Source organism: Panthera pardus, unplaced genomic scaffold (genome assembly GCF_024362965.1).
Source record: "Panthera pardus isolate Hobbes unplaced genomic scaffold, ASM2436296v1 HiC_scaffold_2, whole genome shotgun sequence".
NCBI classification, from domain to species: Eukaryota; Metazoa; Chordata; class Mammalia; order Carnivora; family Felidae; genus Panthera; species Panthera pardus.
Window position 1 is genome coordinate 68,476,917 of NW_026526765.1, and position 26,416 is coordinate 68,503,332.

The 26,416-nt window shown below is 35.1% G+C and overlaps 1 long non-coding RNA gene across 1 annotated transcript in view; it reads left to right on the top strand.

The window, feature by feature from the left end:
• The first annotated feature begins 3,068 nt into the window (after window positions 1-3,068).
• LOC109267614 (uncharacterized) overlaps window positions 3,069-26,416 on the top strand; it is a 56,728-nt gene continuing 33,380 nt past the window's right edge. Inside the window, exon 1 of the long non-coding RNA XR_002080198.2 lies at window positions 3,069-3,277. This is a non-coding gene — a long non-coding RNA (uncharacterized LOC109267614). The remainder of the gene's footprint in view (window positions 3,278-26,416) is intronic.

Here is a 26,416-nt window from a genome sequence, read left to right on the forward strand (position 1 = left end):
AAGCAATAAAAAGGGGTGCCTGAGTGGCTTAGTCAGTTAAGCAACTTGACTTCGGCTCAGGTCATGATCTCGTGGTTCGTGAGTTCGAGCCCCACATAGGGCTCTGTGCTGACAGCTCAGAGCCTGGAGCCTGCTTCGGATTCTGTGTCTCCCTCCCTCTCTGTCCCTGCCTTGCTCACACTCTGTCTCTCTCTCTCTCTCAAAAATAAATAAAAAAAAAGAAAAAGCAATAAGGAAAGTAAAAATCTAAAAATGTGCTACCTCTATACACATACATTGTATTAATGCGAAAGTCCTCCTTTTGATGCTATAATTATGAAAGATGGAAGCAGTGGGAGAACGAGTTAAAGGTTACACTGCAACTACTTGTGGATCTATAATTATTTCAAAATAAAAGAGTAAAATAAAATTCTGCTACCTTAAAAAGGAAAGAGGGCGGAGCAGAAAGAATAAGAATTGGGAAACAAATTATTGATAACTCATGTAAAAGTCGAAGCAAAAGCTGTTCCATTTTTAAAGGACTTGCACTGCCACCAGGGTAAACTGACAGCACCAAGGAAAGATGTTAAGAGATGAGCTATGCTTGGCAGAGCCGTATGTGGCTTTCACTCCTATATGGGTTTCGAGGGCATATATGACTCTTTACAAAAGATTAGACTCTTTACAAAAGATTAGACAAATGCCACAGATAGGCTGGGCAAAGTCACAGGGTAGAGATGTGGGTGGAGAACTGATGTCAATACTATCCTGTCTGGAAAGGGCAGAAAAAAGTTGATGCTCGAGTTGCTCCTTTTCTTGATTCCATCTGACCCTTTCCTCTCTGTTTCTCTAATCATGCTGCAGCCAGTAAAGAAAACAAGAGGGGGCAATCAAACTGCTTAGAAGGAAAACCATCTCATAGGTCACTACTACTGACTTAGGAAGGGCAAGTTCACATTGATGAAATTCTCAGTATCACAGTCTGGAAGTAGCTTTTCCGTTATATTCCCATTGTACCAACTTTCTTTCTGTTTTATGGCCTGAAGAATATTTTGTCTTCTATTCTGGTTAGTCTCTATTCTCTGCCCAAATAAACTATAAATTCCTTAAAAGAATTTATTTTTTTGCAAGGCTTTTAGAATGCTTTCATCTTTGTAGTTCATGTCATTTGCATCAGTAACTGCAACACTGCTATTTTTGGCATCTCATATTAATCAGTAAGGATTTATTTCTTTTTTTTTAATTTTTTTAATGTTTTTATTTATTTTTGAGACAGAGAGAGACAGAACATGAACAGGGGAGGGGAAGAGAGAGAGGGAGACACATAATCCGAAGCCGGCTCCAGGCTCTGAGCTGTCAGCACAGAGCCCGACGTGGGGCTCGAACTCACAGACCGTGAGATCATGACCTGAGCCGAAGTCGGACGCTGAACCGACTGAGCCACCCAGGCACCCCAGGATTTATTTCTTAAAGAGTAGGAGTGAGAATAGAAGGACAGGAGACACAAGAATATTAGGTTTCACATTTGTGTTAAAAGTTCAAAAATCAAAACTGTTTTTCCGCAATAAAATTATAGCACAAACTTCAATGTTTTAACTTTAATCCTGTCTCGTCATCATCATACTGGTTTGGGAGCTTGTGGAAAAGATTTTGTATGTTAAAAGTGCTCTTGCCTTGATAATTCTTTTTAAAAAATTGTTTTTTAATGTTTATTTAGTTTTAAGACAGAGAGAGACAAAGCATGAACGGGGGAGGGTCAGAGGGAAAGGGAAACAGAATCTGAAGTAGGTCCAGGCTCTGAGCTGTCAGCACAGAGCCTGACACGGGGCTCGAACTCATGGACCGTGAGATCATGGCTTGAGCCAAAGTCAGACGCTTAACCGACTGAGCCACTCAGGCACCTCAATAATTCTTTTGAGTATTAACTAATGCAAACACATTTCCTCTTATACTGTCACGGAAGCCAGGACATATGCACTCAAGGCAGGAGCCTTCTGCTGAGATTCAACAGTACTCTCACTAGATGCCAAGCTGATGGTTATCTGAGCAAAAAAAGGAAACTGCTCTGCCAGTGTTCCCTCAATGACCAGTACACCAAATTCAAAGAACACTTTCTTCACTAGTGGAAGGAATATAAAGATTGATAACATATTGAACATTTTCAATATCCAGCTCTCTGCCAGCTACCAAAGTAGATGGGACTGGCACTTTCCCAGTGAAAATCCCTAAGAGCTTGCTCTCTCTCTCTCTCTCTCTCTCTCTCTCTGTTCCAGATCACTATCAGTACTTTTAGTTGTACTTCTATCAGTACTTCTCTTAAACAAGAAAAGTTGCAATAAAATCTGCTTTTTTTTTCTTAGCTTCAGCAAAAACCATAGTTTTGTCATCACCTATGTTTTACAGAATTTCTACAGGTTTGTCTCCTTTGGAGTATTAGTCAACTTAGAGAATAGTCTGCTGATCACCTCTGGGTGCTCCACCCAATTTGTCCAACAGCCACAGATAATCCAACTTTTAAAATTTTGAAGCCAAACTTTGAATTTCCTCTGTAAAAAATGCACTGAGCATAAGGGTTTGCTGTTCCTTTAATGGCATTCCTAGGCATATTAGCTTCTTCCTTTTATGGTCCAAAATCCAAATCCAGTTTGCAAGACAGCTTTATCTAAAATTAAATATTTGAGTTATCTGAGACAAATTTTTTCTTTATCTATGTTATCCATTAGTCTCCCAGGAGTAGCACATAATACATCATAGTCTTATAGTGTCTGAATGAGGAAGGAAGCAGATAACGTTCTTGTTTGGGCATTCTGCTAGGCAACTGATACAGTTCTTTGGTTTTATCTTTATACATTTGTAGAAAGGGGGATTATTATTTTCACTTTACATGCAATGAAACAGAAGCTCAGATAGGTTAGAAAATTTATCTTACAAGTGGTAGAGGCAGGGATCCAACTAATCTCTGTCTGATTTCAAAGTTCACATTCCTTCCATTACACTGAGTCCTCTCTTTATCGTGTAGAGTTATCTGGCACTTCATTGGCTTGCCACTAATATTTGTTGACTAGATGAGGAGATGAATGAATGGATGATTGAAAGAAACCATCTGAGGCTTTGTGGACAATGCTAATCTGAGAAATAGAAATGCTAATAGGAGTCTTTATAAAATTGTTCTGCATTTCTAAGTGGTCCCATCTCTTCTACCAAAGAGAGGCTCTTCCGCCCTTCCCAAGAAGTGAAAAGAGAACCACTGTGTTCCAGTATACCTACAATTAGGACAGATGTCACCCCAAATTGGAAGGTAGGTGAAGTGAGACTTACTGCTCTTCCATCTGCTCTTGGTGGCTACTGCTTATTGCTTAGCACAATCCATGTAGTCACTCACAGACCTGAGTCTGGGCCAACCTCCAGAATTAACTCCAAGTCACAGAGTCCTGCAGTCTCAGCTACCAGTGGAGTTAGGAGGAGTAAAGCTTAGAGGAGAATTTGCATGAGAAAGTTTAGTTTATAGAATTTGGAACCAAAAAGACTGGGTTCAAAAGAACATATGTCCTCTACTTATTAGTTCTGTCACTTTGTGTAAGCCACTTAACCACTCAGTCCAAAACTTTGGGACATAGACATTTCCTCACATGGGTATGAAGATTAATGAGGTAGATAAAAGGTGAGGCTCACAGAATATACCCGTTAAGATATAGCTACTCTTTATAGCTTTTAGATGAATTTTTGGTAACTCTAAGACTTGTACTTTTCCAACCAAAAACAAAGAAAATTTGTAGGGCTTTGTGATTTTATTTACATCAGAAACCCTACAAAAGTAAAAAATCTATAGTTAAATAATTTATAATCACTTGTGTTAAAGAGAAAAAAATGTGTATTTGAAACTATTCTAGAACTTGGGCTTACCTTACTTACTTTGGATTATCAACTTGATTTGCTCCTCTTTGGAGATTTTCTATTCTGAAACATACAGCAGATGTCTGTTTTGTGGACACTGGGTCCTACTGGGAATAGGACAATGTCCAATGTGTGTATATCCTCCTTCTCTACTACCAACTTGGAAACAAAGGGGAAGTTCCCATGAAAGTATTGGGAGTGAGTCCTGTGAGTCTTTCATGTTTCTGCAAAATTTGCAAGCAGAACTACTTGCTCTTTCATTCTAGTTTACCTTTTCACATATTTTTGTAGAGTGAAAGGCTTAAAATTAGCCTCTCCTTGCAGAGCCAAGTATTGTCCAGTATAAGAAAGGTGAGGCAAACATTGGCAGATTTGTTCCCAGCTCATTAACAGATGCAGATTCTCTAAGCTCAGGATTCCACTGCGTGCTCTGCACCTACCTGAGCCCCTTCCGCCGGACTTGGAGAGCAAGGAAAACCAACTCTTGCTGCTTGCTATTGCTTAACAGTCTGTTGTCTCTGGTACAGGATTCTCTTGTCTTCTGCCAGCATGAAAGTGTGACAGACTAACTTGTCAGCTTGAGAGTAGTTACAAATTCACATCCTTTATAGTTCTTGACAAAAAACCATGTGAAAACACAGAAATGTGGTGTTGTCAGCCCAGAGGACTCAGAAATCTCTTCAGATTGGGAAGTGCAGATGGCTGAGGGAGATTGTCCCAGGAGAGGTAATATCTGATGTAAGTCTTGAAAGATGAGCAGAAGCTAGCTGAGTGAAGAAGCCTAAGAGAGGGACGAATTCCAGGCAAAAGAAATGAGATACAGGTGTGCACATATTCGTGGGAAATTGGAATGTTAGAGCTCAGATTGCAAGGGGTTGGGCCTGGCAGGAGGATCTAAAAAGCAGTTTGGGAATATATTGAGAAAAATATATTCTAGATTCTCTGCTCTACTAACAGTTTCATGTGCATGGTATTATTTTACTAAGACAGCAACTTTCTTGGGTAGGTATTACTAGCCTTTATAAAGAAATTAACACTGAGAATTTGAATAATTTCTATAAGATTAAAAAGCTAATAAATACTAGAACAACAATGCAAAACCAATGTTCTTTCCATACCATCTTCAATCACTCAGTGAGGATTTTGAAATTTTTATTCTGTGGGTAACATCAGGAACCATCTGTCTTTTTAACTGTTGTTGTTGTTGTTATTTTCTTTCTTCCTTAATTCCAAGATGTCCTGATTAAGTCCATGGTAGATGGACAGTTTGGAAGCAGCATGAGGTATTGGATAAGGATAGTCCCAACCAATTTGACCATAAAGTATATATATATATATATATATATATATATATATATATATATATATAATGTATTATTGAATTAAAAAAAAAGAGGATAGTCTGACAAGCAAAAGAATCGTTGTGAGATAATTGTAGTGTGATCCATCTGAGCATTAAAAAAATTTTTTTAAGTTTTTTAATTTATTTTCAGAGAGAGAGGCAGTGCAAACAGGGGAGGGGCAGAGAGAGAGGGAAACAGAAAATCCCCAAGTACCCTTTGCTCTGTTAGCACAGGGCCCCATGTGGGGCTTGAACGCACGAACCATGAGACCATGACCTGAGCCAAAATCAAGAGTTGGACACTTAACCAACTGAGCCACCGAGGCTTCCCCATCTGAGCATTTTTAAGAAGCCTGAATTGGGTCATGAAAATCGGGATGGAGAAGAGAGAATAATTCTTGGAGTTTGGAAGTATAGTATATCACAAAGATGAAGTGATTAAAAAGAAAAGCTCAAAGGTCTGTAACTTGGGTGACTAGATGATTTCAGTGAACTGAAATAGGTGATTCTGAGGAGGAACTTTGAGGGACAACATTAAGAATTACGTTTATAAAATAAATAAGATGGCAGAGTGAATTACTGACAGTGAAATTTCAGACAGTTTTTGCTTTGTTGAAGATAAACTTCGAAATAAGAGATATTTAGTCTTTCATGGAGTTAACAAATTATTTTTTTTCCATTGGTAATTACAACCTAATAATTAAAATTTAAAAATTTTACAGATATGAGATAACATTTAGCAGAAATGTTTTCTGGTAAGAAATATGAACACACACAAAAAGATACATAAGGATAAGAATGCTAATTTACCCCCTCTACCTTTTTCTGTACTTCATTTAAAGTCTTATTAGTAATATTATTTCAGATTTTTACTGAAATAACAATTCCCCTTCCACAATAAACACATTTTAGCTCAAAACAATTGGCATATTTCTCCTTTTTCTATACCCTCTAATCAGCTCTCTCTAAAACTCACTCCAAAAATTGAGTCCTTGAAAAGATTTGGAGATGGGTGGCTCACGCCCAGAAAAAAGACAAAGTGTCTCTAACTTTGGTGATTGATTTTACTTATTCTTCACACTAGTTTGTAAAAAGAAAGCCTGAATGACTCATCCCACCTGTAGATTTAAAGGCATTTCTTCTATTACTTAAAAAGATGTAGCTTTCTTTTTGAAAATGAAAAAAATTGTTTCTTTTGCAAAGCTTTTTCTGGCTTTTTCTGTTAACTAGCTGGTTCAACACCACCACCAATGCCAGGGTTATTTTCCTCGCTTAATGATGGGGACAACCGGCTGAATGTAAACCAATGGTCACTCATCCAGGTGTGTTGCCTAATAACCAATTCGTTCTTAAGTTTTTCATGTGGAAGCACACACACGTACAAGCCAAAGAGGAAGAGGGTAATAATAGTGAAATGGGAGCAGTTACATGATGAAAATAAACACTTGAAGGGGTGATTCTTTATTTATTATCCTGCAAATGCAATTTACCTTTCTAATTCCTGTACATAAATATTCTTAACAGCAGCCAATTTGAATGTTTGAATATGAAAGTTGGGGTATTTCTTTTTACAAGTTTTAAATTAGCAATTGAAATATCTCCATTTGAATTTGAAAAACAATATTTTGAAATGTTGCTTTCAAACCATGGGAGACTCCCACCAGAGCCAAGATCAAATCCAACCAATGACTTTTACTTACTTTTGGTAGATAAGTTATCTAAAATTTCTTTGAAGAGAGAAAAGTGAAAACAACAAATATGGTCAGCAATTGAAAAAATGTACATTTTTTTTATATGTTCTGCTACTTTTTTTCCCCTAAAGTTTATTCACTTGTTTTGAGAGAGAGCACGAGCAGGGGAGGAGCAGAGAGAGAATCCCAAGGAGGCTCCACACAGTGCAGATCCAAATGTGGAGACTGAACCCATGAACCATGAGATCATGACCTGAGCTGAAATCAAGAGTGAGATGCTTAACCGACTAAACCACCAGGCGCCCTTTCTTGCATTTGATTTTTGACATCTATCTGGTCATTTAAAATTTTTTCTTTACTTTTTATGTTCAAATATTATCACAAGGATATTGGTGGCCTAAGTCAACCAACAGTTATAGGAGTCCAAGGCACTAACATTGCTAGAAATCAGACATTTTCTAAAACTGTGATAAAATGTCACTACTGCAGGCTACACGTGGAGATTTACTTCACTGTGGCTTTCAGGTTTGCAGAGCTTCCTTCCCCACAGGGATGATGTTTTTATTCATTTAGTTTTTCTTTTCTTGTATCATACTTTTAGGGAGCATAGCGGAATTTATCACTTATGTTGTACACCTGAAACTAATGTAACATTGTGTGTCAACGATACTGAAATTTAAAAATTTTTTAAAGGATTTTGTGTTGTCTTCCAAATGCTTAAGAGCACACGAGGATGAGAAGATACTGACCAAAAGGAGCAAGTAAACTGTGCAGAGCCCCAACAAGTTGGAAGGAACGTCAGCACATTAGTTACCAGTATGTCAAAGTGGCAAGGATGTCAGGTCATTTTTAATCCCCTTCCGTTACCTATCAGTTTCTTCCTAAGCCCGTGTATCTCTCCTTTTTATAGATCAAAGAGAACAATACATTTTCTTTAAGTTCTTTGATTCCAGAAAGATATTTTGGGTCAAGAATTTGACCCTTTTGTGGCAAAATCTTTCTAATGTTTATTTGAAAATAAGTTATAAATACACAACAAAGTGCATAAATACAGAGGCTAATATGTTAGCAAATATACATCTAACACTTAAATTAGTTGTTAATATTTTGACATATTTGCTTCAGATTTCTTTTTGAGAAATTAAATGTTGACAACACATGTTCTCCTTTGCTGTGCCTCACAAGTTTATTACTACCCTGATATTATCACAGTTCCTGTCTTTGAATGTTCTTGAACTATGACCATAAATATTTATCTTTATAAACAAGATAAGAAATTATTTTTTGAATCAAGAATTTAAAAAATGGTATTACACTGCTTCTTTCAACAATTTGACTTTTAAGACCAAAATTACTTTTAGAGAGCTACTGATGGTAATACAATGAGAATCATTTATTATATTTTAACTACTGCATAGTTTTCCACTGTAAAAAAAGTTTATTCTGTACCCTATAGAAAGACAAATGGGATTTATCAATTTTTTTTGGCTATTATTAGCAGTGTTGCTATGAATATCCTAGTAAATACTTTCTTTGTGAGGATTTTCCTAAATGCAGATACATTGTAGCAGAATTGCTAGTCATACGGTATGCACATACTAACTTTAATAAATATAACCAAATAATTCTCCAAAGGGTTTATACCAACTTCCATTTCCATCATCAGGGTATGAGAATCTGTTCCTTCACATACTTACAGATACTTGTTATTAGACGTATTTTTTGTCTGTTCTGACTGATGTGGAATAGAATTTCAATGTGCATCTGAACACTTAAAATTTTTTTCATTGGCTATTTGGCTCTTCTTTATTATGAATTGTATTTTTACATACTTTGATCATTCTCTTTAGATTGCTTGCTTTTCATTATTCTATTTCTTTAAAAAATACTTTAATATTAATTCTTTGACAGTTATATTTTTAAACATCTTGTTCCAGTCAAGAGCTTGCTTTTTTATTTTGTGTATGGTATTGTTTGTCATATAGAAATTTAAAATTTTATTGAGATAGGTTTATTGATCTTTTTATGATTTGAGATTTTTTAAAAATGGAGACATAACTGACATAAAACTGTGTTAGTTTAAGGTGTACAGCATGTTGATTTGATACATGTATATATTACAATATGATTACCACCATAGTGTTAACTAATACCTCCATTACCTCACATAGTTATTATTTCCTTTTTGTAGTGAAAACATTTAAGATCTAGTCTTTTACTAACTTTAAAGTATATAACACAGTATTGGTAACTATAATCGCAATACTGTACATTAGATCTCAAGAATTCACTCATAACTGTAAGTTTGTATTCTTGGGCCAACACCTCCCCAATTCCTCCACATCTCAGCCCCTGGTAACCACCATTATACTCTCTATTTCTATAAATTTGGCTTTTTTTAGATTTCATATGTAAGTGAGATCATTCAGTATTTTTCTTTCTTTGTCTGACTTGTTTTACTTAGGATAGTGCCCTTAAGGTTTATCCATGTTGTTGCAATTAGCAGGATTTCTTTCTTTCTCATGGTTGAATAATACTTATATATACATATACACATATATACACCTATATAAGTATAATATTTTTCTATACATTCATCCATTGATGAATACTCAGGTTGTTTCCATATCTTGGCTATTATCAGTAATGCTGAAGTAAATATGGGAATGCATATATCTTTCTGTTAATCCTGTTTTCACTTCCTTTGGGTATATAACTAAAGGTGGGATTGCTGAATCATATGATCATTCTATTTTTAATTTTTTGAGGAACCTCCATACTGTTTTATATCATGGCTGAACCAATTTACATTCCCCAAATTCAACAGCACATACACCATGGTTAAGTGGGATTTATCCCTGCGATGCAACATATGCAAATCAATAAATGTGGTACACCACATTAATTGAAAGATAAGGACCAAATGACAATCTCAATAGATGTAGAAAAAACAATGGACAAAATATGACATCCTTTCATTATAAAAACCTTCAAGAAGTTGGGTATAAAAGGAATGTAATTCCTTATATCACATACCCACAGCTATATCATAAAGGACTTATATCATATACCCACAGCTATATCATACTCAATGGTGAAAGGTTGAAAGCTTTTCCTCTAAGATCGGGAATAAGACAAGAGTGTCCACTATCACCACTCATATTTAACATAGTCCTGAAAGTCCTAGCTACAGCAATCAGACAAGATAATGAAATAAAAAGGCATCGAAATCACAAAGAAAGAAATAAAAGTGTGTTTATTTGCAGATGATATGATCTATGTAGGAAATCCTAAAGGTCAACTGAAAACTGTTGTAACTAATTAACAAATTCAGTAAATTCTGAGTCTTATTTTTAAAATTCCTAATTTTAATTCTTAAAAATAATCTCTTATATTTCCCTTCTTGGTTTTGAATATTCTATTCCTTTAACTTATTTCTGTAAATGGTATAAAATAGGACTCTAATTTTTTTCTCATAAATCTCATTGAATTATAGTGCTATTTCATTTATAAAATTCTTATATGTATTATATATATTTAACATGTATAATATGTATAGATATTTCTGTCAGCTGTCTATTCTGATCTATTTGTCTACCTTGCATCAATACTCACTAATTTAGTACAACTTTATAATATTTCTTGATTTTCAATAGGACACATTATTTTCTTATACTTTTTCTGCTCAGAATTGTCCAGATCATTCAAGATGCTTAAACCATCCCATATCAAATTTAAGATTATCTTGTATTCTACAAAAAATATGTGATTAAAATTACAGATAAATTTAGTGAACATTTCTATCATCACAGTATTGAGTCTTACCATTTATAAACATTATATATCTCTCATCTATATTTATTTTGGTCTTTTTTTAAATATTCCAATAGATTTTCAGATGGCATATCTACATATAAAGGATTTGCTTCAGTTATCCTTGGTTAGATTTATTTCATATATGTGCTATATATGACTTAAAAGACTATATTATCTGATTGTTAGTTTATAGGAATGTATTTTTTACATTGACCTGGTATATAAAAATGTTACTGAATACTTCTTTTAATTGAAATAGTTTGACTTATATTCTTTTCTGAGCTAATTTTGGATGTTTTCAGTAGTCTTATGTCTTCATTGAGCTTGTATAGCTCTTATTTCACCAGTATTCAGAGAGAATGTTCACTTTATAAAGAATTATTTGCATTTTTTATCTACTTCATATGCATATTTTTATGGTTTATATTCTTCATTTTCATTTTTTTTTTTTTTTGGCATGTCCTTTCTTCCCATTTCCTTGCTGGTTCCTTTCTTGTTCATACTCATGTTAAAATGTCACCCATTCTTTATTATTATTATTATATTAATTTTTTAAAATGTTTATTTTTGAGAAAGAGAAAGCTCATGCATGTAAGCAGGGGAGGAGCAGAGGAAGACAGAGGATGCAAAGTGGGCTCCACACTGATAGCAGAGAGCCCAAGGTAGGGCTCTAACTCATGAACCATGAGATCATGGCCTGAGCCAAAGTCAGATGCTTAATCAACTGAGCCACCTAGGCTCCCAAATGTCACCCATTCTTTTTTTTTTTTTTTAATTTCTTTTTTTAAAATGTTATTTAAATCCAAGGTAGTTAACATATAGTGTAATAATGATTTCAGGAGTAGAATTTAGTGATTCATCACTTACATATAACACCCAGTGCTCATCCCCAAAAGTGCCCTCCTTAATGTCCATCATCCCACCCAACACCTCTCCAGCAACCTTCAGTTTGTTCTCTGTATTTAAGAGACTCTTAAGGTTCTCCTTCCACTGTTTTTATCTTTTTTCCTTCCCTTCCCCTATATTCATCTGTTTTGTTTCTTAAATTCCACATATGAGTGAAATCATATGATATTTTTCTTTCTCTGACTGAATTATTTTGCTTAGCATAATACATTCTAGTTCCATTCACGTTGTTGCAAATGGCAAGATTTCACTCTTTTTGATCACCGAGTAGTATTCCATTGTATATATAGGTCACATCTTCTTCGTCCATTCATCAGTCAATGGACATTTGGGATCTTTCCATAATTTGGCTATTGTTGATAGTGCTGCTATAAACATTGAGGTACATATGCCCCTTAAAATCATCATTTTTGTATCCTTTGGATAAATACTTAGTAGTGCAATTGCTGGGTTATAGGGTAGCTCTATTTTTAATTTTTTGAGGAACCTCTGTACTGTTCTCCAGAGTGGCTGCACAAGTTTGCATTCCTACCAACAATGCAAAAGTGTTCTTTCTCTGCATCCTCACCAACACCTATAGTTTCTGGTGTTGTTAATTTTAGCCATTCTGACAGGTGTGAGGTGGTATCTCATAGTGGTTTTGATCTGTATTTCCCTCATGATGAGTAATGTTGAACATTTTTTCATGTGTTAGCCATCTGGATTTCTTCTTTTGAAAAGTGTCTGCTCATGTCTTTTGTTCATTTCTTCATTGGATTACTTGTTTTTTGAGTGCTGAGTTTGATAAATTCTGTATAGATTTTGGATACTGACACTTTATCTTATATGTCATTTGCAAATATCTTCTTCCATTCCATCAGTTGCCTTTTAGTTTTGTTGACTGTTTCCTTTTCTTTGCAGAAGGTTTTTATCTTGATGAGGCCCCAAAAGTTCATTTTTGCTTTTGTTTCCCTTCAGAGACATGTCTACTAAGCAGTTACTGTGGCCGAGACCAGAGAGGTTGTTGCTTGTTTTCTTCTCTAGGATTTTGATGGTTTCCTGTCTTACATTTAGGTCTTTCATCCATTTTGAGTTTATTTTTGTGAATGGTGTGAGAAAGTGGTCCAGTTTCATTCTTCTGCTGTCCAGTTGTCCAGTTTTCCCAACACCCGTTCCTGAAGAGACTGTCTTTTTTCCTTTGGATTTTCTTTCCTGCTTTGTCAAGGATTAGTTGGCCATAAATTTGTGGGTCCATTTTTGGGTTCTTTATTCTGTCCCATTGATCTTTGTGTCTGTTTTTGTGCCAATACCATACTGTCTTGATGATTACAGCTTTTTAATACAGCTTGAAGTCTGGAATTGTGATGCCTCCAGCTTTGGTTTTCCTTTTCAACATTACTTTGGCTATTTGGGGTCTTTTCTGGCTCCACACAAATTTCAGAATTGCTTGTTCCAGCTCTGTGAAGAATGCAGGTAAGGATTGCTTTGGGTAGTATTTGAATACTTTTATGGATATTACTATCTTATAGGTATATCTACACTCTCAAAGTTCAGGTGCTGTTTCTGGTTAATTCTGGTGAATTCTTGTATTTTAAGAGTTCTTTATAAGGAATTTTTGCATTTTAACAACATTTGTTCTTCCAATCCATGAGCATGCTTTTCCATTTCTTTGTGTCTTCTTCAATTTCTTTCATAAGTTTTCTATGATTTTTAGCATTCAGATCTTTTACATCTTTGGTCAGGTTTTTTCCTAGGTATTTTATGGTTTTCAGTGCAATTATAAATGGTATTGATTCCTTTATTTCTTTCTCTGCACCTTCATTATTGGTGTATGGAAATGCAACAGATTTTTGTACATTGATTTTATATCTTGTGACTCAGCTGAATTCATGTCACCCACTCTTAATAGATCAGTTATCTGTTGAAGGATAGTGTAAAGAGGTGCTAAAGGATTGGGGTAAGCCAACATGCTTAAATTTTATTTTAATACTTTTTTCTTATTTTTTTAATATGAAATTTATTGTCAAATTGGTTTCCATACAACACCCAGTGCTCATCCCAACAGGTGTCCTCTTCAATACCCATCACCCACCCTCTCCTCCCTCTCATCCCCCATCAACCCTCAGATTGTTCTAGTTTTCAAGAGTCTCTTATAGTTTGGCTCTCTCCCTCTCTAACTTTTTTTTTCCTTCCCCTCCCCCATGGTCTTCTGTTAAGTTTCTCAGGATCCACATAAGAGTGAAAACATATGGTATCTATCTTTCTCTGTGTGACTTATTTCACTTAGCATAACACTCTCCAGTTCCATCCACATTGCTACAAAAGGCCAACCAGGCAATTAGAGAAGAAATTAAAAAATATATGGAAACAAATGAAAATGAAAATACAACAATCCAAACACTTTGGGATGCAGCAAAGGCAGTCCTGAGAGGAAAATACATTGCAATACAGGCCTATCTCAAGAAACAAGAAAAATCCCAAATTCAAAATCTAACAGCACACCTAAAGGAAATAGAAGCAGAGCAGCAAAGACACCCCAAACCCAGCAGAACAAGAGAAATAATAAAGATAAGAGCAGAAATAAACAATATAGAATTATTTGAATACTTTTATGGATATTACTATCTTATAGGTATATCTATACTCTCAAAGTTCAGGTGCTATTTCTGGCCAGTAGTGAATTCTTATATTTTAAGAGTTCCTTATAAGGAAGTTTTGCATTTATTTCTAAAATCATCAGCCAAAGAACTGTTTGCACTTTTTATTCTCAATCTTTCCACATTGAAATATACTTTTTGCAAAGATGGCATATCTATATATATTTCCTGTTTCTGCCATTCTTGGGAGTCAAATGGGACTCAACAATACATTTTCAAGATTCCTATGCTTCCAAATTTTGACTTTCCAAACAGGAGACAATTGGTCCAGTCCCTCAGAATGTATAACTTATTTTCAGAGGACTGTGTACCTGACCAAGACCTACAGAGGTTAAATTTTCCTTGTTGCTTTCTCTTCAGTCTTCACTGCTATCAGCAGCTTTTCTGCATAGCTTTGATTTTGCTAATTTCTTACTTTTTTGTAAGTTAGCTTTTCTTTCTGATTTTTGTTCTGGCCATTTTAATTAATATTTAGTGGGGCTACTGTGATGCCAATTTCATTAATACATAGCCTTCAACTGGAAATGAAGAATATTTCCTCTAAGAAATTATGAAGTAATTATGGAGTTAATATTATATATATGACCTAAGTTGATACTTTAAGAGGATTATCTTTTATTTTAGTATTATTAAATACTAAAATTTGCTTCATTTTTCAGAAGTAATGAAGCCTCTATTTTGATGGTGAAATATTTTTGGGGGGAGTCTAATGTAAATGCATGGTCATTTCCTCATCTACAAGTGTATGATACTCATGCCTCCACACATATAACCTAACTTTTATAAGTTTGAAATATATGAATATTAAGAAGTTTGGAGATAATATGTTAATCTAGTGAAGAGAAAAAAAGTCCTTCTCTTGTATACCTGTAATCATTTTCAAAAATTTCTATTTGTTGAGAGTTTCTCTGATAGGAGACATTTGCTCTTTACTTACGTTAATTTTAAAAGCCTTCAAAAGGTTCAAAATTTTATAAATTTAGCAACATTTCCATTGACTGGCTTAAGTAAATAAGCTATTCTAATAATTTCTATAGACTTAAACTTTAATTTTTTATTTAAACCTTATGTTGAAAATGAGCTTACAGGAAGTTCTTCCTGCCCATGGGTCCTGTCCCTGTGCTTCAATAAAATCACCTTTTTGAACCAAAAAACAAAAAAATAAAAAAAACCTTACAGTCATCTTGACTCAGGGGCAGATTGGGACTGATCTAAATTTGACTCAACTATTCAGCATAGTTGATGAACCAGAAAAATCTATTACAATTTCCTTGATAGTACTTTTATTATCCCTATGCCTGTATGGAGCCTTCTTTATTTATAGATAGGAAGGACACAGTGAGATGACATATTATTCAATAATCTGTGTAGCCATTATATTTATTATGATCTTTTACATTAGTCCCTCAAATTACAAGAAAAATAGGCACTCTTATTAACAAGCCTAGAGGTGATTATATATCCTATTTCTTTCTCCTACACGCCCTCTTCTCATGTATGCATACAACCTAACTCTACCGGTAGACACTGCCCATGTATTTTATTTATTTATTTATTTATTTATTTATTTATTTATTTATTTAATGTTTATTTATTTTTCAGAGGGAAAAGGAGAGAGAGACAGACAGAGAAAGCAGAAGCTGGGGAGGGGCAGAAAGAGAGAAAGACAGAGGATCCTAAGTGGGTTCCGTGCTGTCAGCACAGAACCTGATATGGGACTTGAACTCGTGAGCTGCGAGATTATGACCTGAGCTGAAGTCAGGTGCTTAACTAACTGAGTCAATCAGGTGCCCCTGTCCATGTATGTCAATATCCAGTTTCGAAACTTATCACCATTTTCCTCTATCAGCACAAAGTCTTAAAATGTTTTTGTTCTGTATTGTTTTCCATCTCTCCTATAGAAGCATTCTTGATTTTACTCACTTGCCCATTTTCCAGAATTTCTCCTATATCCTACTCTCTTCTATTTGTTTTCAAGCATACAGATCTTTTAGTATGCTTCTTTTTTTAATGAGTTTTTATTTAAATTCCAGTTAGTTAACATAGTGTAATATTAGTTTCAGATGTACAATTTACTGATTCAACATTTGCATACAGCACCTGGTACTCATCACAAGTGTACTCCTTAATCCCCATGACCTGTTTCACTCATCCCCCCCCCTCCTCACCACTGGTAACCATCAGTGTGTTCTTTACAATTAAGAGTCTATTTCTTGGTTTGCCTCGTTTTCCACTCCCCACCCCACCATGATTTTAAGTTTTGCTTCATTTTTGTTTTATGTGGAAGCTCGAGTATTATGCAGCCCTGAATGAAATTGCTGGGTTGGGGGAAAATTCAAGTGTGGTGTGAGGTAGGACCCAGCTCCTCCTGTAGCCCTAGGCATGTGACATCCTTAGATATTCGGGGACCTCAAAACATTTGTAACCTTGAAAGTCCTTGGGCTCCCTAGTCTCTTTTACCATGAGTAAAATTCAATGTTTCCTTCCATACAGATATATCCTTACCTGGAAGCCAGCCCCACCAGGAGATCATAGTGATAGCCTACAATTCTCGCAACATTTACTAGGTATCAAGAACTCATACTAAGTGCTTTTTATGCATTTTCTCATTAGGGGAACCCAATGAAATCTATAACGTAAGGGAACATTTTATTTTCATTTTGCCAGTTAAGTAGCTAGAGCTTAAAGAAGTGAAATAATGTGTATAGTAAACAATAGATTTTAAATATCTAACCATTTCAGTCAGCCCAAAAAGTACATTTAACCACTATACTATTTTGCTTTAATATGAGGGGAAAATGCTAAAGGCAAGGTTAAGAAGAGTTCTTTTTTCTCAGTGCTCATAAAAACATACCTCAAGCATGTTACTGATTATTAAGAAGAAGTATCTGTTGTAATAATTTAAAAGAACACATGTTCTTACATCATTATTATCTGTTGAATGTGTTTACATCATCTACTGTACTCAGTGTGCTATCACTCATTACTATTGTTAGCAGGTAGCAGCAGATTGTCAATGATTCAAATAAGCACTTGGCAGGAAATGAGGGAATGCACAACATAAACCATCACAGATGCTGTAATTGTGAGTAAAATTTTAAAAACAGAACATCCATTTTAATTTTTTTCTGACTCAATTACTGTTGAACAAATATGTAAAATTTGTATCACTCACTGTACACTGAGATCAAATTCCCATGTTTCCAGCTGTTTGTTCCTTTTTAGCACTTTCTGATCCATATTTTTTATTAATTTTCCTGCCCTACTCATATTATTGATAACATTGTCATATCTCAAGTAACTGCTTCCTTTTTGCTATTTCTGATCTGTTTTGCTTTACTTCAATACTTATATGTATGAATAGGCTGACACTGCCATCTTTAAGCTGCTGCCTTTTTGTCCTTTTTATCTTCATTACTTTTCAGTTAAAATTCACAGAAATACAGAGAATGCAATAATAATTTGGAAAATACAGTAAAACATGGAAATGTGGAGAATTGCTTTTAAAAAAATTTTAATGTTTATTTATTTTTGACAGAGAGAGAGAGAGAGAGAGAGACAGAGACAGAGCATGAGCAGGGGAGGGGCAGAGAGAGAGGGAGACACAGAATCCAAAGCAGGCTCTAGGCTCTGAGCTATCAGCACAGAGCCCAATGCGGGGCTCGGACTCACAGATCACGAGATCATGACCTGAGTCAAAGTCAGACACTCAACCGACTGAGCCATCCAAGAGCCCTGGAGAATTATGTTTTATACTCCACTTTATTCCAATAGATTTAAAATGATTTTCAGAAATGCATGAAGAATAACAACAACAATAGCAAAACAACAACAGAGTCAGGAGACACTATGGAAAATTCAATAGTGAGAGAAAAAAAAGAAAACAGGAGAGGGAAAGCAAAAAACATAGAAGATAAAATAGAAAGATCTAACATATATTTAATTGAAGTCCAAGAGGTGTAGAAGAAAAAGTATGGGGAAGAGGCAATATTTAAAAAGTTAATGGCAGGGTACCTGGGTAGCTTAGTCAGTTAAGCATCCGACTTGGGCTCAGAATGTGATCTCACAGTCCTTGGGATCAAGCCCTGTGTTGGGCTCTATGCTGACAGCTCAGAGCCTGGAGCTTACATCGGATTCTGTGTCTCCCTCTCTCTCTTCTCCTCCCCCACTCACAATCTGTCTCTCTCTCAAAAATAAATAAACATTAAAAAAATTAAAAAAAATATATAAATATAATGGCTGTTGAATTCCTGGAATAGATAGAAAATAACGATATGCAAATTCAAAGGCCAAAAATACAGAGCAAAGCAAATAAAAAGAAATCCACACCTAGAAATATAATATGGAAATGCTGAAAACAAAAAAAATAAAGAGAAAAATCTCATAATCAGCCAGAGAAGTAAGATGGGCTACCTTCAAACGAATGAATGTAACATTAAAAATGGTTTTCACTATGGACTCAGGTCACCTGATTTAGAGTGATAAGGAACATGATAAGACAAGTAAATTCCCTAAGCATGGGATGATTGCCATATTTCAGTTGCTGAAATATGAGTTCTGTGATTAGAAGCAATTCTATGTGGAATAGTAGATGTTTTGTAAGACTGGATGGTGGTTTTGGCAGAAGTAATGTGATCAGGGAAGACAAATGTTTCTCAGAGTAAATATTCACTTCAATAAGAGCAAAATACTGCCCTTTTTTTAAATGAAGGAAATGGCCTAATGTAGTTAATCTGCCACTGGTAACTGATTGGTTCTCCTGATGAATGATGTGGTATGACGGGTTTATTGTTGGTCTCTGGTATTGGCAGATTAGGCATTCAGAAGAAGCTCTAGCCAAGTCAACCTTAGTGAGTAGAAAAATCATTTGATGAGTCCGTGCATAACTTCTAACCCTGCTTACATGGCCAATTTATTCATAAGCCCACTTATCAAGTAAAGCCGTGGCTGGAGAAAGAGGCTGATTGATATCTACAAAGCAGATCATCTTATCCACTTGATTATTAAGATCCACCTTTGCTTATTTGGTGAACATTCGCGTGGGACCAATATCTTTACAATCTGTACTCATTTGGAAAGTTTCTTCCATGGCCATAACTGTCCATGTCAGGAAATGCCAGCATATAATCCGCAACCATCTGTAAACCTGTCCTGAAGTTTTTCTTTCCCTATGAAGCTATACGTATGAGTATGGAGAAGGGAGACAAGTAGCAGGAGTAAAATCTGGAAATATAATGTCCTGAGAACAGAATTTTCTTTTTTCAAGTTCTCACAAGCATTTAGAAATCATCGACTAGGGGTGTCTGGTTGGCCCACTCTGTTAAGTGTCCAACTCTTGATTTGGGCTCAGGTCATGATCTCATGGTTTGTGAGTTCGAGCCCCACATCAGGCTCTGTGCTGCTTGGGATTCTCTTTCTCTCTCTCTCTCTCTCTGCCCCTCTCCCACTCTCATTCTCTCTCTCTCTCTCAAAATAAATAAATAAACTTAAAAAAAGATATTTAAAAAAAGAAGTCATCAACCAACCTTACTATAGTTCTTATATCCATTAAAATATCTGACAGAAACAATAATTCAGCCACCCAAAGCTGCAATCATTTGATTACAGGCAAATGAGTAATAATATAAATTACTATTTTACTATTGCATGCAATGGACTATTAGTATTCCATTTACCGTTGGCAATGGGATCATTAATGCCTATAAAACCAGGTGATGATGCTTCCTATAATTTCTTTCCATATATGGCTTTGAATTAGAGTTGACCAGGAGAATTTTGCACAAAATTTGGAAGACATGGGGTGCCTGGGTGGCTCAGTGGATTAAGCATTGGACTCTTGATCTCAGCTCTGGTTTTGATCTCAGGGTCATGAGTTCCAATTCCACATTGGGCTCCATGCTGGGTGTGAAGCCTACTAAAAACAAATAAACAAACAAACAGACATTGGAAGACAGAAGTGAAGCAGCAGCCATTACTTTCTGAAGATCATCAGATCTGGCATCTAGAAGTGCCTGACCCCCTAAATTCTCTTACCAGCTCCAAATTGTCTAATTATGACAGTTTTTCATGATGGTGGATGCAGCTGCTTTATGAGCTTTTTGTGACCCACTAATAGACCTTATGTGACTCTTATTTTTCCAATAGCCTACAATTGTATTGGGGAATAAGTCACTTTTTCTATAATATTCATAGTGGTTTTGTTTCATGATTGAAACCTTACTAATACAGAGAAAAGGTACAAATTAGAAATATCAGGAACTGACAAGCCTGGGTGACTCAGTTGGTTAAGTGTCCTACCCTTGATTTTGGCACAGGTTATGATCTCACGATTGGTGAAATCCTGTGGTTGGGGATTCTCTCTCTCTCTCTCAAAATAAATATATATTTAAAAAAAAGAGAAATATCAGGAATGAATAAAATGATTTCACTACAGAAATTTAAAAGGATAATACGGAAATTGCATAAACAACTTTCAACCAATATATTTGAAAACTAAGTTGAATCAGACGTAATGCTTGAGAAACAACTACCAAAACTGACCCAATATGAAATATACAATCTACATAGCTCTATTCCTATTTTTTAAAAATTGAATTCAGTCGAATAAAAGAAAGGAATTGAATTCAAAACCAGTAACCTTACTCAGAAGTAACTTCAGGCTCAGACAGTTTTCTGGTGAATTCTATCACATAGTAACAATCTTATACAAACATGAAGGAAAAATAACGATCTTACAAAAATATTAAGGGAGAAGTAATAACAATGTTAAGGAAACCCTCAGAGGATAAAGAAGGCTGTAAAACACGCATATTTGATGTTATAATGCATATATATGTGTAACTATCCATCTGCCTATATGTATGAAACAACCACAATCTTACAGAATAGAGAAAAAAAGAATTTTTTTCCTGAATTATTTTAAAGTAAGATGCAGATCTGATGCCTCATTGACATTTCAGGCTGATGACCAAGAATGCTGGCAATAAAAGGAGATGCAGAGGCAATTGACATTGAAATATTGACTCTGAAGTAGGACTGCTTTTACACACTGGGAACAGGGAAGAATATGTTTTGTGGGTACATAATCCACCTGAATTCCTCTTCATACTGTCTTGCCGAATCTTGGTAAATGGACAAGTGCAGTAGCTGTAGCCTGAGAAGGGTACGATGACCAGAAACTTAGACACAATGAATAAGATGAATAAAGTGAACAGAAACTTTTTCAGATGACTCAAAGAAAGAGCATTTGAAGCTTAAATGAGACAACCTTAACTAATGCAAGTAAGTGCTATTTGTCTCAAATAAGCAAATGGAAATAATTGATTCAAGACTTACTACATACAGGAAATATTCATCAACTAAAATGTCTTGATAAATTTAAATACAGAAGAACCATTTTCTTGAAATAATCAAGGATACACCTCATTAAAAATCATCATGAAGAAGGATATCCATGAACTGGGATTACTGTTGACTACAGATCATTTGGTCTGAATGTCCCCAGATCTGAATCATACTCTAATTTCTATATTTTTAAGCACTTACATAAAGTCAGATTAAATGTTCTTACCAGAGGACTTTTATTAAAACAGTGACTTAATGACTGTGCTTAAACCTTTAATTCCAGATGTATTTGTATAATCATCACTTCATTAATGTCAGTAATTGAAAAGATTTGCCAAGTTTTTCTTGTATAGCATTCTACTCCTTGTGCACTGTGAGATTTATGCCAACTCAACTAAACAATTTATGACATGACTTAATTGTGTAGTCACAGAATTGTTGGAGAGTTTTTCTCACATTCAGTGACAGGCTTTAGATTCAAGCTTATTTTTTGCATGGCAATAATTTATATTCTTAGGCACTATTAAGCTAAGTGCTCATAAGAAGATCAAAGGACTCATATACTACAAAGAAGTTTAGATTACTAGTTATATGACATCACCATACTGGCAAGATGATAGGATGCTTCTCCAAGAATCTTTCTTCTGAAGGAAACGTTAAATAGAGCTCTAATGATATATTTTGTCTGAGAGTCTAACATCATTGGAACCTCTTTACAGTACAATTTATATCTCATTTGAAGTTTTTATGAGACATAATTATGAAAAATCATGTCCTAATAAATATTATAGGAAAATAAACTAGAATCTAAAAATGGTCACTGCATATCACTACAACAATTCTGTGTCTGGACGATTAAGGCATATCATAAATTATTTAATGAATTTCTTAGTAAAATGTTATAGTTGTTTATGTGAAGTGATGAGTCCATTACTTAGCTAGTTACTCTTTCCTTATTAGAAGTGAAATGGTTAGAAAGGAATCTTAGAACTTTAAATGTAGCTATAAATTGTGATGTCTCTGGAAATTATTTCATATGAAGAGTATAGAATAAGGTCAGTTTGATAAAATATGTAATTAAATGTATGGTTCCTTAGTAGCATATATTTTATAAGCTACTCAATTTTTTTTTTTCAACTTTTTTTTTTTTTTTTTTTTTAATTTTTGGGACAGAGAGAGACAGAGCATGAACGGGGGAGGGGCAGAGAGAGAGGGAGACACAGAATCGGAAACAGGCTCCAGGCTCCGAGCCATCAGCCCAGAGCCTGACGCGGGGCTCGAACTCACAGACCGCGAGATCGTGACCTGGCTGAAGTCGGACGCTTAACCGACTGCGCCACCCAGGCGCCCCTAAGCTACTCAATTTTTATACAAAATAAAATCATTGTTTTGGTGATACAAATTCATGTTTTGTGTTATGCACATAATGATAGAATGTCATGATTCAAATAAAAATGTCCAAACTAGTTTATTTAATAAATATTATCTAAGTACTTTTTTGCTTGTAACACTAAGCTAGGTACTGAGAGGGATTTAAAAAAAAAGTCTATTATCTTCACATCCATATTTCAACAGGCACATGTCAATTAAAATGTACCAAATTCAAAAAGGAACTTACTATCTAGACCAACAAATTTGCTTTCTCTGTCAACTGTCCCACTCTGTCAATAATGACCATGCTCAAGTCTCAGTGACTCCTTTCTTCTTGCTCTTTGATATTCTATAGTTAATTAATCAATATGTTTCTCTATCTCCTCCCATTTCTTCCCTATCATCCCTTTCTAGCCTATCCAAAACCTTTAAAATATCATTTTTAAATATATTTTTGATAAGATTTTTAATCTTAGACTTCTTGTCTTCAATTTTTTGTTTGTTAAATTAACTAAGCGGATTATTTTAAAGAGTTTATTTCATGTTCTTAATCTCATTTTAACAATTCTGACTTGCCTGTAAACTTGCCTGTAGTATTAGACCCAGAATCTCAATGTCTGCTCATCATCTCACCTTTACACCATCCCAGATTCTCCCTAGGCTTCACTCAGATCTTTTGCTCATTTTGATCTCAAGACCTCAAATTTCCTCTTCACATCTCTACAAGCATCCAAATCTTACCCACCCTCTAGAACATAACTCAAGAGTCATTCCTCATATTTTCTGGCCTTAGCAGTAAATGTTGATTTTGCCTCTCTCTGAACAGATATCACTTAGATTATCATTGTGTGTCTGAAAAGTCATTTAAATGGAGTACCTAGTACTTGTTAAATGAGTAATTTACCAAACACAAGTAGCTCATAGTCTATACGTTTTTAAGTAAAGCTCCAATTTTCCACCATTCCCAGATAAAGACTGGATTTCAATTTATGTCCACTCTTAGAGAGATAACTTGGAAGACTATTAAAACTCAGATCAATATAATTTGCAGCTTCAACTTATTTATGTAAAGTTGAAATATTGAGGTTTGAACTTCTTTTTTTTTTTTTTTTAAAAAGATGTTTTTAATGTTTATTTATTATTGAGAGAGCACGAGCATGGGAGGGACAGAGAGAAGGGGAGACAGAATATAAAGCAGGCTCCAGGCTCTGAGCTGTCAGCACAGAGCCCGATGTGGGGCTTGAACTCACAAACTGCAAGATCATGACCTGAGCCAAAGTCGGACGCTCAACCAACTGAGCCACCCAGGTGCCCCTGAACTTCTTAAATAAGCCACCAAACCCACCTTATATTAAATTTTACTTTTCTTTTCCATAGTGTGCTGTATGCAGTTCTTTTTCTCATTCTTCCCAAAGTGAAATGGCAGCCAAATGGCCAAATAAGATGAAGTATTTATGAGGAATAACCGCCTCCCCCCTAAAAAAAACCCACAAGAAACCCACTAGCATTTCTCAGCCCGGATTGCAGTCAATGCAATGAATGCTCAGTGGCAACATACAGAATACCCATAGTCTGTCCTGGAATTCATGAGCTTTTGTATCACAATCAATTGTCAACTTTTTTCCCAACACTTGAATATCAGTTAAATTCAAAAAAGATTTCCAAATTTCTGAGACTTTATTAATATACTAAACATTTAGAACTGTAACATTTAGTGGATTGAAAATTGAATGTAATTATCATTATCATCATAATCAGCTAATATTTACTGTGTGCACTCAACATATTCCAGGCATTGCTTACTTTTATTACCTCATACAATCATCTCAATAGATTTATGACTTAGGTATTATCATCATTATCATCATCCTCATCATCATTCCCATTTTAAAGATAAGAGTACTGAGGCTGGAAATGTTAAGTAATTTGCCCAAGGCCACACAGCTAGTAGTAGCAAGTTGGAATTCAAAATCAGACATGTTATATATTTGCTAATGACATATCTGTTAAAAGGGTTGTCTCCAAAATATGTGAAGAACTTACAAAACTCAACACCCAGAAAACAACTAGCCCAAATAAGAAATAAGCAGACAACATGAACAGACATTTCTCCAAAGAAGACATCCAGATGGCCAATAGACACATGGAAAGATGTTTATCATTACTATCATCAGGGAAATGCAAATCGAAACTACAATGAGGTATCATCTCACACCTGTCAAAATGACTAAAATCAACAACACAGGAAATGACAGGAAACACAGGAAACTCAGGGAGACTGCAATAAGCTTGGTTGCTGCTACAAATCAGAGGCAAATTCCTGTTTTGGTGAGGATGTGGAGAAAAAGGAACACTTATGCTGTCTTGGTGGGAATACAAACTGGTGCATCCACTGTGGAAAACAGTATGGAGGTTCCTCCAAAAGTTAAAAATAGAACTTATGATCCAGCAATAACACTACTGGGTATTTTCCCAAAGAATTCAAAAACACTAATTCAAAGGGATACATGCACCCCTATGTTTATAGCAGCATTATTTACAATAGCTAAGATATGGAAGAAGCCCAAGTGCCCATAGATTGATGAATGGATAAAGATGTGGCATATGTACAATGGAATATTATTCAGCCATAAAAAAGAATGAAATCTTGCCATTTGCAACAACATGGATGGAGCTAGAAGGTATAATGCTAAGTGAATAAGTTAGAGAAAGACAAATACTATATGATTTCACTCATAAGTGGAATTTAAGAAACAAAACAAATGAACAAAGGAAAAACAGAGAAAGAGAGAGAGACAAACCAGGAAACAGATTCTTAGCTATAGAGAACACAGTGATGGTTACTAGAGAGGAGATGGGGGGGGGGGGGAGGGGGGGGATGGGTTAAATAGGTGATGAGGATTAAGAAGTGCACTTGTTGCAATGAGCATAGAGTGATGTGTGGAAGTGTTGATTCTCTGTATTGTACACCTGAAACTAATAATTACACTGTATGTTAACTAACTGGAATTTCAATAAAGTAAAAAACAAGAAAAAAAACATCAAAACCAGACATTTTATATATGGATTCAGGAACTATAGTAACTCTAGCAGAACTCACAATAAATACACTTACTGCTTTAGTAAAAAATCTTCATTGGTTTTTAATTCTATTATATTCATTATTACTTGTCATAGTGTTTACGTCTTAATATTAGTTTCTGCCTTTGTCTTACTGGAGAAAAGTTAGAGCCAGACACTTGTCTTCTTACATGGCAAATTGAATTGACCAATTGCATAAAGATATTATATTTTTATTGGGAGATAGAGCTGTAATTAATGTTTAACATTAGGTTGACTAAGGGAGAAGGACAGTAATAACTGTAGAACTCTTATGTTACTTTGGACAAATAATAGTTAAAATTTCTGAGACTACAGAGATATGGGCTGAATTTCAT